Consider the following 15,852-nt stretch of genomic DNA (forward strand, 5'->3'; position numbering starts at 1 on the left):
ATGAAATTTCACCTATTTAATGTGTCTGCCCATAAGATACAGATTTGATAAGGAAGATGGAAGGAAGTGTTCTCCTAACTCACAAAGCTCGAACGTGATTAATGAATCCCTCTGGACCTTTGGTGCCTCGCAAGGTACGCATTTTCAGGAGACATTACCAAAAGCTACATTGTGTTTCCAAGAGCCTGCCCACTGCTGGAAGGCAAACCTTCTGGCATTTCAATGTAGCAATGTAAGAACACAGGACAAATTTTCTAAGCATAATAAAATCATGGAAGTTTAGTGCTAGATAATACCGTTTCCACAACACACGACTTTGCCCATAGTGATTTGTTCTCCACATTTTATTTCAGATGTTTCAGATGGTCTCATTTTAAATGATTCATGACAAAGTGACTGAGAAGCCTTTCCTGGTGTCCTCAGCCCAGTAAATACATCTGATAGAAAAATGTTTCCCAAACAGCATTGCTTAATCTATTCTAATATATTTAAAAGATGATCCAGAAAGAAATACTTCAAAATGACCTTAAAATTACTTATATCATTCATTAAACACCTATAAAGAAATTAAAATTATTTTTAATTTTTTTAAATGTTTATTTATTTTTGAGAGAAACAGAAACAGACTGTGAGCAGGAGAGTAGCAGAGAGAGAGAGGGGGCACAGAGAGCTGTCAGCACAGAGCCAAAGGAGGGCTCAAACTCTCGAACTCCAAGAAGTGACCTGAGCTGAAGTCAGAGCTTAATTGACTGAGATACCCAAAGGCCCCACCAACTAAAATTATTAATAAAATATAAACGTATACAAAAGTATGATTAAAATGTTAGTTGAAACTTTTTCTATGGTGTAAATTTTTCCTGGGGTGTTTTTTTTTTGTTTGTTTGTTTTTTAAGGAGACGGTAATAGCAAAAATGTTGTAACCCAATGAGATCGAACTCACTCAGGCAACAGGGAATTTTAGAGAGCTTTATTGCAGATTATTTCAGTTCGGCCAAAAGGCTCCTCCAGAGTTGTGGAAAGTACTCAGGGAGTGTGCCACCGGCTGGAGCATGGGGCTTTTAAGGGTTTTTCGAGCACGTCATTTATTCGTCAGCCAATTATAGGTCATAGCACCTTATAGTAACCAATAGTATCTTTATACACCCAGATTACTTTAGGCGGGAACCTATTGGGTTCAGAATTCTTTGTCTCCGGTGAGGTTTGAAATGACCAATCACAGCACAGGGGGAGGGAGGAGCAAGCGGCTTTATAGATGCAAGAACTTCAGTAATAACAAAGGGGAGTGGTTTCCACAGGCAGAGTCCTGCAAAGCTAATCTGGCAAACAAGCAAGCGTATACAGAGGCAGAAATTGCGGTTAGCAGATCGTGAAGACAATGTGCTAGTCTTGTTTGTTCAAGACCCACGGTCACAAAGTTGTTACATTTCTTTTTCCCCTGTTGCTAGCTTCTTGTTATTGCTAAGGTTCACAAACAGTGGAAAATTGTCTGTTGCCTCACCTCCCACTGTCTGTCGTCCTAGTTCCCTGGTTAGGGTGGTCTCTAACAAAAATAAGTATAACAAAATGTTGATGGGTTTTTTTTTTCTATTTTGTTTTCATTCCAGCGTAGTTAACGTACAGGGTTAGGTTTGTCTCAGGCGTACAACATAACGATTCAACAAGTGCAAATCTTACTCAGTGGTCATTAACATAAGTGTACTCTTAATCTCCCTCATCTATTTCACCCATCCCGACACTCACTTCCCCTCTGGTAACACTGTCTTTGTTCCCTGTAGTTAAGAGGCTGGCTTTTTTGGTTTGTCTATTTTTTTTCCTCTTTGCTCCTTCGTTTGTTTTTTTATATCTGCATATGAGTGATACCTTACAGTATTTTTCCTTCTCTGCCTGGCTTCTTTGACTTAGCATTATACTCTCAAGCTCCATCCATGTTTTTGTAAATGGCAGAATTTCATTCTTCTTTATGGATGAATCATATCCCATTTGTCTGTGTGTATCTCTGTGCATGTGTATGTGTGTATCACATCTTCTTTATCCATTCATTTGTTGATGGACGCTTGGGCTGCTTCAAAATTTGGCTACTGTAAATAATGCTGTAACGAACATGGAAGTACAAATATCCCTTCAAATTAGTGGTTTGGTATTCTTTGGGAAAATACCCAGCAATGTGATTACTGAATTGTAAGGTAGTTATATTTTTTATTTTTTGAGAAAACTTTCACACTGTCTTCCACAGTAGTTGCACCAGTTTGCATTCTCACCAACAGTGCCCGAGGGTTCTTTTTTCTCCATATTTTCATCAACACATGTTTCTTGTGTTTTTTATTTTAGCTCTACTGACAGACGTGATGTGATATCTCATTGTGGTTTTGATATGCATTTCCCTGATGATAGGTGGTGTTGAGCATCTTTTTATGTATCCAGTGGCCATTTCTATGCCTCCTTCAGAGAAATGACTGTTCAGGTATTCTGTCCATTTTTTAATTGGATTTGTTAATTAATTTGTTTTTTGGATGTTAACTTGTACAATTCTTTATGTATTTTGGACCCTAACTCTTTATCGGATATGTCATTTTCAAGTATCTTCTCCTATTCAGTAGACTGCCTTTTAGTTTTAATGGTGGTTTCCTTTGCTATGTAGCTTTTCACCTTGATGTACTCCCAATAATTCAGTTTTGCTTATGTTTCTCTTGCTTCAGGAGATATATATAGAGGGATGTTGAGGCTAATGTCAGAGAAATTACTGCTTTTGCTCTCATCCAGGATTCTTTTGGGCTCAGGTCTCATATTTAGGTCCTTAATCAATTTAAAGTTTATTTTATTGTATAGTGTTAGACGGTGGCCCAGTCTAACATTTGCATGAAATTTCTGATTTTCCCAGCATGATTTGTTGAAGAGACGTCTCCATGTATTCTTGCCTCCTTTGTCAAATATAAATTGACCATATAATCATGTGTTTATTTATGAGATTTTTAAATTATCTTCTATTGATCTATACATCTGTTTTGTGCCAGTAACATAGTTTTTTGATTACTTTAGCTCTGTAATATAATGTGAAATCTGGAATTGTGAAAACTCCAGTTTTGTTTTTCTTTACAAGACAGCTTTGGTTACTCAGGGTCTTTTGTGGTTCCTTAAAAACTTTAGGAGTGTTTTTTTCTAGTTCTGTGAAAAATGCTGTTGGTATTTTGATAGGGATTGCATTAAAGCTGTAGGTTGCTTTGGGTAGCATGGACATTTAACAATATTGTCCCTCCAACCTCTATAGTCTTTGCAGTCTCTCCTTTAAAGTTTATTTTATCCAACCTAAGTATTGCTACGTCAGTGTTCTTTCCAGCCATTAGCATGATGTTCTCCATCCCTTCACGTACAATCTGCTTGTATCTTTTCCTCAGAAATGAGTCTCTTGTAAGAAGCATTTAATATGTCTTGTTTTTTTTTGTCCACTCCATCACCCTATGTCTTTTCATTGTAACAGTTAATCTATTTAGATTCAAAGTAATTAATGATACATATGTATTTGTTTCCATTTTGTTACTTGTTTTGTTGTTGTTTCCATAGTTCTTCTCTGTTGCTTTGTTCCTTTGCTCTCTTCTTTCATCATAAGTGGACTTTCTTTAGTGATACACTTGGATTTCTTTCTCTTTATTTTTTTACATGTCTATTACTGGTTTTTGATTTGTGGTTCTGTTAGGGTTGTGTATAACATCTTCTGCATTAGTAGTTTATATGAAGTTGATGGTTACTTAAATTTGAATCTATTCTATAATCCTCTGTCCCCCATGTTTTAGGTATTTAGCATTTTTTGTATAGCTGGTTTAGTAGTCATGAACTGCCTTTTATTGCTGTTTGTCTGGGAAATTTTGTTTATCTCTCCTTCTATTCTGAATGATAGTCTTGGTGGATAGAGTGTTCTTGATGCAGATTCTTTCCTTTTGTCACTTTCAATATATCATGCCACTTTCTTCTGGCCTGCAAAGTTTCCGCTGAAAAATCTGCTTATAGCCTTATGGGGTTCCCTCGTATGTGACTGTTTTGTTTTCACTGCTGCTTTAAAAATTGTCCCTCTGGGGGCACCTTGGTGGCTCAGTCAGCTAAGTGTCTGACTTTGGCTCAGGTCATGATCTTGTAGTTTGTGTGTTCGAGCCCCAGGTCAGATTCTATGCTGACAGTTCAGAGCCTGGAGCCTGCTTCAGATTCTGTGTCTCCCTCTATCTCTGCCCATCCCCTGTTTATGTTCTCTTTCTCTCTCTATTTCTCTCTCTCTTGCTCTCTCTCTCTCTCACACACACACACAAACACACACACACACACAAATAAATAAACATTAAAAAATTTAAAAAACTAATTTAAAATTCTTCCTTTGTCACTACATTTTCCCTCCATTTTAATTATTACGTGTTTTGGTGTGAATCTCCTTGGGCTGATTTTGTTGATGCTTCCTTCCCCAGATTCAGGAATTTTTCAGCTATTTTTTCTTCAAATTTTCTACTTTCTCTTCTGAGCTTAATTACTTTCCATTACTCTAACCTCTAGGTTGCTGATTCATCCTTCTGCTTCCTCTATTCTGCTATTTATTCCTATTCCATTTAGGGTATTTTTTATTTTATTTGCTGTGTTCTTCATCTCTGGTTCTTTTTTATCTCTTCATTGAGAGTCTTACTGAAGTCATTCAATTTTTTCTCAAGTCCAGAGAGTATATTTATGATAATCACTTTAAATTCTCTACCAGGCATATTACTTATCTCCATTTCACTTAGGTCTCTTGTGGTTTTATCATATTCTTTCATTTGAGAGTATTCTCATTTTGTCTCATTCTCTGTGTCTATGTGCTAGGAAAGTCAGCCAAATCTCTGCTCTGAAAGTAGTGGCCTTTGAAGAACAGATCCCATAGTGCCCTGCAGTGTAGTTTACTAGAAACAGTGCCCTGTTTACTAGAACCTGGCATTTCAAAGATGTTCCTATGTGTGTTGTGTGCAACCTGCTGTTGTGGCCAGGCTACTTTTTTCTCCAGTCCAGTCCCCTGGAGAGGCTCTCCTTGCCAATTACGGGCAGAATTCGGCCCCAGTGGTGTCAGTGGACCAGTCTGGAGCACCCTGGGCTTGAGTTGAGTTAGGCCAAGTATCTTTCAGAGAGGGAGTATCACCGAACTTCAGGTTCTGCTTTTCCCGCGTTGTCCCTGAGAAGCTGTTATTACTGAGCAGGGATTGCGATCAGACCAGACCTCTGTCCCCCGCCCACTGCTGGGGCCACAGTCTTACTGGTGTATGTGGTTTTCTTTCTCTCTCCCCAGGGTAGGAGTACTTTGGAGTGACATTGGCGCCTGTTGGAGCTGCTTGCAAACTACCAGGCTAAGGCCCTGGTTTGAATGAGGTCCAGCTACAAGGATATTGGAGGAGGAAGTTTTTTTTAACATGCTTGGGTGTGAGGTGCAAAGTCTGTACTCTAAGAGAAAGGGACAAGCTGCTGCCAGACCAGGGTGGCCTAGGCCAATCCACAAAGCATGTGTGGGTGGGGTGTGCAGGGCACACAAGTATTGCACACAGGTTCTCTGCCAGAATGGATGTGCCTCTGCTTCTGCGACCAGACCAGACGCAGCTGGTTCACCAAGCATTTGGGGTCTGCCATGCTGTTTTACCAATGTGTGTGCAGGTCTTGCCTAAGAAAGGACCCACAGCCACCACAAGGGGACTAAGGCTCCACAAAGTGCTCCTTTGGGAGACAAAGTGTTGGCAAGATGTTCACTGGCCTTCTAAGGGGAGAGGACCTGAGTGCTGAGACTGAGGCAAGCCAGGTTGGAAGAGGTGGATCCCCAAAGTTGTGGGGGGGGGGTGGAAACACAGTGTAAAAAGTTAGGTAGTAAATGCTGGCACGTGCTGGTTCTTTCAGGTGACCAGTGTATTTATGCCTAGGGCTGGGGAGGGAAGGGGTGCCTGCCAGGTCCTTTGTTCCTGGCAGAGTTTTCCAGAGATTCAGTCCCTCTGGAAAGTGCTCTTAGATTAGTAAGTAACGCTCCTTCCTGTATGCCCCAGGCATTTTTCAAACTGCTGCTTCTGTGCTGTATCTCCTCAGGTTATTTGCTGTGTTGTCTCTTTAAGGGTGGGGATCCTTTCCTCTCACCCTCTGGTCCTCCAGAAGTATGCTCACTTGATTCCTAGGCAGAGAAAGACAGATACCGTAGATACCATATGTTTTCACTCATATGTAGTTCTTGAGAAACTTAACAGAAGACCATGGAAGAGGGGAAGGAGGGGATGTTACAAAGTGGGAGAGAGGCAAACCACAAGAGACTCTAAAGACTGAGGACAAACTGAGGGTTGATGAGGGTGAGTGGAAAGTGGGTGATGGTCATGGAAGAGGGCACTTGTTGGGATGAGCACCGGGTGTTTATGAAAACCAGGTTGACTATAAATTATATATTAAAAAAACAACAAACAACAAAAACAACAATAACAAAATTCCAGGCTTTATTCTGGTTGTAAGAACTCATGAAACTTTGCCTTTTGGGTTTTCAAAGCCAAATCTTATAGGGATTCATTTGCCCCTTCATTGGCTCCCTTTTGTGATAGTCTGTTTTTCACCCTTTTCTGCACAGGCAGGTTTCTCCCACCAGTGGACCGTCTCCACAGTTTATCTATTTATAGATAAATGATCTATTAATATCTATTTATAGATTTATTATGGTCTATGTCTCTGCCTTTCCTGTCCTCTCTGATGAGGCCTCTTCTCATCATTTACTTGTGGAGTTTGTTCTGCCAGTCTTTGGGTCATTCTCTGGGTTACTGACACAGCTGTGTATGTTACCTACTTGTATGTGTGGGAAACAGTAAGCTTAGGGTACTTCTACTCTGCCATCTTCCTTTACTTTCACAAAATGTTGATAGGTTTTGAAGTTAGATAAAACGTATATTTTCCACTTTTGACTTATCTATCCTCCACTCACAGTTTGAGAGATATTTTCAAAATTGTTTTAATGATGTTTCTCAAAACAAAATGCATGCACCATATCAAGTCACCTATAAATACTTCAGTATGCATCTCAGCAACAGAGAACTTTTCTTAAATAATCCAATATCATCATCACACTTAAAATGTATAGTGTGCTTTAAAATTACCTAATACCTAGCCTACTCTCAAATTACCCCAAGTGACAAAAATTCTCCTTGGATAGTCAATTCATACAAAATAGGATTTAGACAAGAAATACTCACTATATTTGACTTTTATGCTCGTTTTAGTATTTCAAGTAACTATCAATCCAAAACATTTTTTTCTTTTTCTGTTTTGCTTATCTGTTGTAATTTTGGTATGTAATATTCTTTTGGAAAACACATGAGACATCCAGTGAATGCCCAGCATTTTGTATTTGACTGGTTGCTCCTTTAATGTAAGATTTAATAGATGGAGGCAGAGATGAGAGGAAAGAAAGAGACCAAGTAATGGATCCAAGAAAGCCTTAATTGTGATCTGCGATTCCCGGGCAAGGGCAAGATTCCCTGACTCCGGAGTGGGGAGTCAGGGAAGTCGCATCTTGTCCGGGAGGGGCGAGGTATTTTATGGGTGAAAGACTTCCGGTCAGGTCCTGGGAGGGCAGACCACCAAATAAGGGCACTTTAGGGATGTGGTGGGATGGGATAGGTTGCCTCCTCTGTCAGGGTGATGGGAAACTGGGGCTTCATGATTGGCTGTTTTCAAACTGGGGTGGGACATTCCAGGTCTGCAGGTGAGGAGTGGGGGTCATCGGTGCATGGTTTTCTCCAACCCACAGCAAAATGGCCACTCGGTCACCATTTTAAGGTAACTCTTACATTTGATATGTCATTTAAATTGTCCCTTTAGTTCATCAATTTCCTATCAGTTGAATTTGATTCATGTTCTTTTTATTTTGTTTTGTTGGTACAATAATACCTCATAAGATCTGCAGCATATTTGATATTACATTCTATCAGTGACACATACATTTTGGTTTTTCTCACCATGATAAAGAACCAAGGGGTATGCTGAGGGCAAAGTATAGACTAACAGCAAACCCCCACCCCTGCCCCCGCCAGGTGGGATATCTGTGACATTGCTCAAGCACTCTACTCCTGGCTGCCCAAGGACAAACAAAAAGACAGAAAACAAATGGTTAAACCTATAGCCACCATCAGTTCACAAATATCCTAATAGATTACAGGAAAAAGGAAATTCCATCAATAGCTTAAAATCCAGGAACTTTCTACTGTATTAATGTTAGTGTTTTGCTAGAGGTCAAAACAACCTTGGCTTGACAATAGCCAGGCCTCCAGTAAGTCTTTAGCATGTGAAAGTCTCCTTGAAAATTTCCGTTTTGATTTTACCTCCCCCAAGTCATAGTATATAACCAGTCGTTCTGCACAGCCTTAGTGCCTCTCTTTCTGCCCATGGGTTCTGTCCTCATGCTTTAATAAAATTACCTTTTGCACCAAAGATATTTTCAAGAATTCTTCCTTGGTTGTTAGCTCTGAACGCCATGAACCCCACCATCACCCCAAAACCTCATCAGCTTCATGTTGGTGATGCATAGTAATGTTAACACTAGTTAATGAAGTCAAGAGATGACAACTGGATTATATCAATTTAAAGTTCCCAATCAACCTTTCAACTGATGGTTTTACTAACCAGTGATGACTTGCCTGAATCAATTTTCCAGGGGTAAAAATGGTGATTTTTCAATTTTATCATTTCTACTGAAAATTTTTAGATGGAATTATTGTTTATAGAACTGTCCTTAATCCATTCAAGCTATTTAATTACCCTCAATACAGTTCATTCTAGATATCAAAATGAATGTTGAATTCTTATCATTCTTGATGTTTATTGTATTGAGTTGATGCTGTAGTAAATTCCAGTGGTGTCCAAGAGGTTTTATTCTTTTCCTTTTTCATTATTATTATTAATCATTTTACAATGTTTATTGTTTTAGTCAAATAAGGTTATTACTCATCTAATCAACACCTCTCACTTTCCTTACCACCATTCTACTCTCTTCTATGAATTCTACTTTTTTTTTAGATTTTACATATAAATGATATATAGTATTTATTTATCCTGGTCTGTCTTATTTCATTTACCACAACATCCCTCTAGTTTCATCCATATTGTTGCAAATGCCCAAATTCCCTTCTTTTTTATAACTGAATAATACTCATGTGTGTGTGTATATGTGTGTGTGTGTGTGTGTGTGTGTGTGTAGGTGTGTACCATGTTTTCCTTATCCATTTATGCATCAGTGGACATCAGTTGTTTCTGAAACTTAGCTATTGTGAATAATGCTGTAATGGACATGGAGAAGTGGATATCTCTTCAGAATAGTGATTTTATTTTCTTCAGATATACACTAAAAAGTGGAATTGCTAGATCATCTGGTAGTTTTATTTTAATTTGGGGAGATTTATTCTTACCATTTTACATAACAGCTGTTATGGAAATTTTTACATTTTTTTACATTCAGAAACATTGTTCAAAGATTCCCTTTTCTCCATCTCCTTGCCAATACTTGTTATCTCCTGTCTTTTTGATAATGGACATAGTAATGGGTGTGAGAAGTGATATCTCATTGTGGTTTTGATTTGCACTTCACTGATGATTAATGATGTTGAGGTCCTTTTCATGTACCTGTTGGCCATTTGTATGTCTTTCTTTTTAAGGCCTTCAGGGCCTTTGAGTAGTTTTTTAATTGGGTCATTTGTTTATTTGTTATTGAGTTGTATGAGTTTCCTATACTTTCAGATATTAACCTGTTTTTAGATATGTGGTTTGCAAATATTTTCTCCCAAACTGTATGTTACTTTTTTATTTTGTTAATTGTTTCTTTTGCTGTTCACCATTTTACTCTGGATCATGAAGAAATAGGAAATCTTAAATAGACGTGTAACTAGTAAGGAGACTGAATTTGTAATAAAAACTCTCCTAACAAAGAAAAGACAAGGACCAGATGGCTTCACTAGTGAATTCTGCCAAACATTTAAAGAAGAATTAATGCCAACTCTTTTCAAATCTTCCAAATAATTGAAGAGAGGGAAATACTTCCAAAATCATATTAGTGGCCAGCCTTATCCAGATACCAGCAGCAGACAAGGACACTATAAGAAAAGAAAATTACAGGTCAATGTTCCTGATGAGCATTGATGCAGAATTCCTCAGCAAAATATTAACAAATTGAATTTAACATCAAACTAAAGGATTATATACCATGAACAAATAGAATTTGTCTCTGAGGTCCAAGAGAGTTCCACAGATTGAAATCAATAAAAATGATACACTATACTAACAAAATTAAGGATAAAATTATGTGAAAAGCCATTGACAAAATCTAACGTAAATTTATTGAATGATAAAAATATTCAATAAAATAAAGTATAAAAAGAACATCTGACAAGCTCATAGTTAACTTCATACTCAATGATGAAATGCTAAAAGCTTGTTCTTAAAGACCAAAATGTTTCTAAGACAGGATGTATACACTCACCACTTTTATTCAACATAATATGGGAAATTATTTTTTTCTTAATGTTTATTTTTTTAAGAGAGAAAGAAAGACAAAACATGAGTGGGGGAGGGGCAGAGAGAGAGAGACACATAGAATCTGAAGCTCTGAACTCAGGCTCTGAACTCTCAGCATAAAGCTCAACGTGGGGACTGAACCCACAAACAGCGAGATCATGACCTGAGTAGAAGCCACCCAGGTGTCCCAGTGGTGGAAGTTCTAATCAGAGAAATGAGACAAGACCAGGAAATGAAAGATACTCAAACTGAAAAATAAGTAAAATTGTCTTTGCAGGCAACAGGTTCTTATATGCAGAAAATCTTAACGATTAACCACAAATTGCTAGAACTAATAAATGAATTCAGTAAAGTTTCAAGATACAAGATCGATATACAAAAATCAGTGTATTTCTAAACACAACAAACTATCTGAAATAGAAATTAAGAAATTAATCTCATTTACAATAGACTAAAAAACAATAAAATACTTCAAAATAAAGGATTGTCTCTTTAATAAATTGTGCCACAAAACTAGATGGTCATATGTGAAAGAATGAAACTTAATGCTTATCTTACACCACTCATAACTAACTGAAATGGACTAAGGATTTAACAGTAAAACCTGAAACAATAAAATTACTACAAGTTAATAGGTAAAATACTCCTAGACATTGGTCTTTGCAATTCCTTTTTGATATGATACCAAAAGCACAAACAGTATCCTTGATTATTTTCTATATAAACTTGAAAATCAAAGTATATATTTTCACATTAAAAAAGGACTGTTGGTATTTCTAGTTGGACCATATTGAGTTGGTATATCATTTTGGGACATTTTAGATTTTAATGATATTAAGATTTCAAAAAATATGTAATTCCTCTCTATTCAAGTCTACTTTTATGATTTTAAAGGATATTTTAATGTTTTCCTTAGGTAGAATTGGCATATTTCTTCCTAATTTTATTCTAGGCATTTCAAAATATTTACTAATGTAAATACTCTATGATTTTAATTTTTAATGGCCATTGTCCGTATTTTAGCATAATATTCCACTTCCTTAAATTGTTTCATTGCTTATACTAGTTATTCTCTTGGCTTACCAATTCTTATGCTTTTAATTGATTATTTCTGTTCGTTTTCTTTTTGGTCCTTTTTGTTTATCTTTCTTGAATATTTATTTTGTTCATTGTCCATAGTAAGCATCTTACTTTGTTCCAAGATTTATATTGACCTGATATGCTTGTGTATGTGTGTCCACTTACATATGGACAAATTCATTTTTAGCTGTTGGTTCTTTTATGAGAAGTCTGTGTTCTCAAATTCTTTTATTGGCATCGATAGAAAGAGGTACACAATATTTTTCCTTAAATATCTTAACATAATATCTTTTCAAAGAAAAATTAATCAGATGGAATTAAACTGGTGAGGAAGACCAGTTTTATTTCCCCCTTTGATCCCAGATATTCTTAATACTGTACTTCTTAGTTTCCAAATGTAAAGTTCTTTTTTTAATTTTTATTAATGTTTTATTTTATTTTTGAGAGAAAGAGAGATAGACAGACCATGAGTGAGGGAGGGTCAGAGAGAAAGAGGGAGACACAGAATCTGAAGCAGGCTCCAGGCTCACACAGGGCTTGAACCCACAAACAGTGAGATCATGACCTGAGCCGAAGTTGGACACCCAACCGACTGAGCCACTCTGGCTCCCCTAAAGTTATTTTTTTAGGATTTTATTGTTAAGTAATCTCTGCACCCAACATGTGGCTCAAACCCACAACCCTGAGATCAAGAAATGCATGCTCCACCCAGTCAACCAGCCAGGCGCCCCTCCAAATGTAAAGTAATTTAGTATTAGTTTTATTGCATTGTGATCAGAAAAACGTTGTTTGTCTTATTCACAGGGTTACTTTTTTCAATTTTAATTAGTTTTTTCCTTATAGCCTAGCATCAAATTCCATATGCATGAAAAAATATATAATCTCTATTACTGGAGAACAGAAGTTGATAGATTTTTGATTATATCATTTAGATCTCAATATCTTTACTGAATTATTTTTCACTGCATGTGTCCAGGTACTGTGGAGGTGTGTAAAATCTTCTACCCAAAATGTATATCTTTGCTTTCATTGTAATTTCTACTTCATGAAAGTTTCTGATGTGTTATTTGTTATATATGTACTATTTAATATCAAAGTTTTGAAGTGTATTTTATACCTTAATATTACAGAATGTTATTCATTGTCTTATTTATTGTTTTTGCTCTTCTGTCTACCTTGTCTGATATCAAATTCTTGGCGTTTGCTTGCCTTTTATTTGTACTTGCCTGGTGTTCCTTTGGCCATCCTCTTCTGCCAGTAATTCTAAGTGTAATATTTTAGACCTTTGTGAACACTTCATGAAGTGATCTAGAAATGATCTGCATACTGCTTTTGTTCTTAAAAATAGTTTGGCAGTATATAAAATACTTATTTTTTTTCGTGACTACCTTAAAAACACTGTCCAATTGTCTTCAGTCTGTATCAGTAAAATGAAATATCACAGTTACATCTGATGCCATTCTGAACTTTTTTCTTTTTAACTGACTCTTTTTCTCATATCTCAAAAAATTATTTTCTTTATATTTAAAGTTTAATTGTTATTCTAAGAGTAGTCTCAGCTTGATTATTTTGAATAGAATTTCCAAGGTAGAGAGTGTATTTTATAACATGCAAATTCAAACTTTATTGCCAGAAAGCTTTCAGAATTACAGTAATACTTATTTCTTATGTATTGTTTCCTTGCAGTTTCTCTTTAGGGACTCCGTTAGGCATATATTCAGTCTTTCTGTACCTCTTTTATGTCTATTAGATTTTCTCTAATACATTCTCGACTATTTTTTCATTGTTATTTGTTTTACTTTCATTCCCTCCCTGTGATATCACTTTAGTCTATCTGCTTTAGATTGCTATTTAGTTTTGGTTTTTAAATTTTGTTCTATTTTTTTTTTCATTCTTCCCTTATGTCTCTTATTTCTTGACTCATCTCCTGCTGTTATTCAGTCAAATCATTTCAAAGCTTTTGTATTTATGACTTCTAAAATTATATAATTAGTTTTTAAATATTAGGTTGAATTGTCACCCTTCTTCATGAGCAACTTTGATCATGTTGTGTTCTGTAACTATTAGAATATTAATTTTATTTTCATCTTTTCACTTTCAGAGTCTTAGTTTAGAATTTAATACTGATTTATTTTCTTTTCATTTAAAAATGATTTCTCTCCCTTTCTTTGGGCACTCCTGGGCCTCAGAAGGTGTTTCTGCAGAGGCAAGGATGGGTCCGTGCTGGTGTCCTATTTGATGACTAAAGTCTCCCTTCTCTGTTGGAACCATGAATTATTTAAAAATAAAGTCTTTTTATGAAACCACTTTTCAGGCATGCAAAGATAGCTTGTCTCAGAAACTCTCTCACGTTCATCTCACTTTTATCCAAAGCTTTATGGGCTGCATCCTGCATTATGGATTTCTGTGAGGTTTGAGCTCTATTGTAAACACAACAAAATGACTTGGATTTTCACTCTATTCTTATAGTTAATTCTTGTTTCATTTCCTGGTTTTTGTAACTGTGTTACTTCTACAGCTAGGATTCAAATTTAGGTGTGATTCTTCCCAAGGCATTGCTGTTTAGGGTTTATTAAGATGCATGATTAAGATTTCAGAGTTGCTTTATATCTCACTCCTGGGAAGCCACTAAATAACTTTCCATGTTTGCAGCATCTAAGGCAAATTAAATACAAACCACTCTTAAAAAAAGAAAGAAGACAGGGAGGAGCCAAGATGGCAGAGAGGAAGGGAGCTCTGTAAGCTCTGTCTGCCCCATTTATCGAACCGAGAAGGATATTACTCTCATTTGCGAGAGCGGAGGGAGAAAATACGGACTCCACAAAGAATAGAACCTCAAGGATACCTGAGTGAGTGAGGGCGAATGGGGGAGATCTGAAAACAGGCCAGGCTGGGACGGGCAGGGGAGACAAGATCCCCAGCCCAATGTGGGGGAAGTGTGCGGAGCCCAAGAGACAAAGGGAAGAGACAGGGGAGCGCGAGAAGCGGTTGGGGCTGTGGCTGCGCCAGGGGCCAGCAATTCTAACTTGGTTTTGGAAACTGGACCACGGACCGCATTTCCACGGTGCACCTCGCCCCCTGCATGGGCTGCACGAATCCCAGGAGCCCACAGGAAAAAATAGGGTCCACACCTACGCAACCCCCTACAAGGAGTCGGTGGTGGGTGGAGGTCTGGGAGTGCGCTTAGACTGCAGGAGCTCCCAGCTCATTTCCAGCAGTGCACAGCGCCTGGAGCAACAGCTATCTGAAACCAAGAGAGACTCAGGTTTTTTGTTTTTGTTTTTGTTTTTTTCCTTTCCCCCATTGCAATCAGGATCCTGGCTAGGGGTGGGGACTCCAGCAATTGAGTCTGTGAAAGTGCGCACTTCACCTCCCCCTGCTCATTTCACCTCAGGCAGGGGCAGAGCCTCTGAGAACAGCCTCCAAGACCTACCACATCAAACCACCCCCATCCACCAGGGGGAGCTGCTGCTGCTTTTTTTTATTATAAAAAAATTTTTTTTCTTCACTTGTTTCGTATTTATTTCTTTGTCATTATTACCTCTTTTTCCTTTTTCTTTACTTAATTCTTTTAAATTTTACTCCTTATTTTCCTTTCTCCTTTCTCCCTTACTTTTTCACCTTCTTGCAACCCAGATATATTCTCCTGTATCTCATCTTTACCTCCCCACTAAACTGGTCATACACTTTTAAACGGTCTACTGTCCTTTGTTGTCTCCGACCCTCTTTTATATATGTTTTTCTTTTCTTCTTTCTCTTTTCTCTTTATTTTCTCTTCTTCTCTTCTTTTCGTCTCTTTCCTTCCCATCTTCTTTCTTTACTTTCCCCCCTGTAATGTGTTTCTTTGTTTGATTTGTCTGTGTGTATGTGTGCTTCTGTTCCCTCTATGTTTGTCAGTCTGTTTTCCTTCTTAGGACTACACCAAGAAACAAGCCAAAGTGTGCAAGAAGGCGAGTCCCAAATATTGCAGAGTAGGGAAATAAAGTACTCACAGGCACAACAAGAGAAACAGAGAGACATCATTAAGAGAATATTTCCTGAAAAGGCAGGCCCTGGACAGTCAATAAGCCTCCTTTAACAGAGAAAGATTAATAGGTGCTCAGAGCACAACGAGCTTTCTAAAGGTGACAAGAGACAAAAAACTAGCAAAAATGACAAAACGAAGAAACTTTCCCCTGAAGAACTTCCAGGAGGAAGTCACAGCCACAGAACTGCTCAAGGCAGATCTAGACAACATATCAGATCAAGAAT

Source organism: Suricata suricatta, chromosome 7 (assembly GCF_006229205.1).
Source record: "Suricata suricatta isolate VVHF042 chromosome 7, meerkat_22Aug2017_6uvM2_HiC, whole genome shotgun sequence".
NCBI lineage: Eukaryota > Metazoa > Chordata > Mammalia > Carnivora > Herpestidae > Suricata > Suricata suricatta.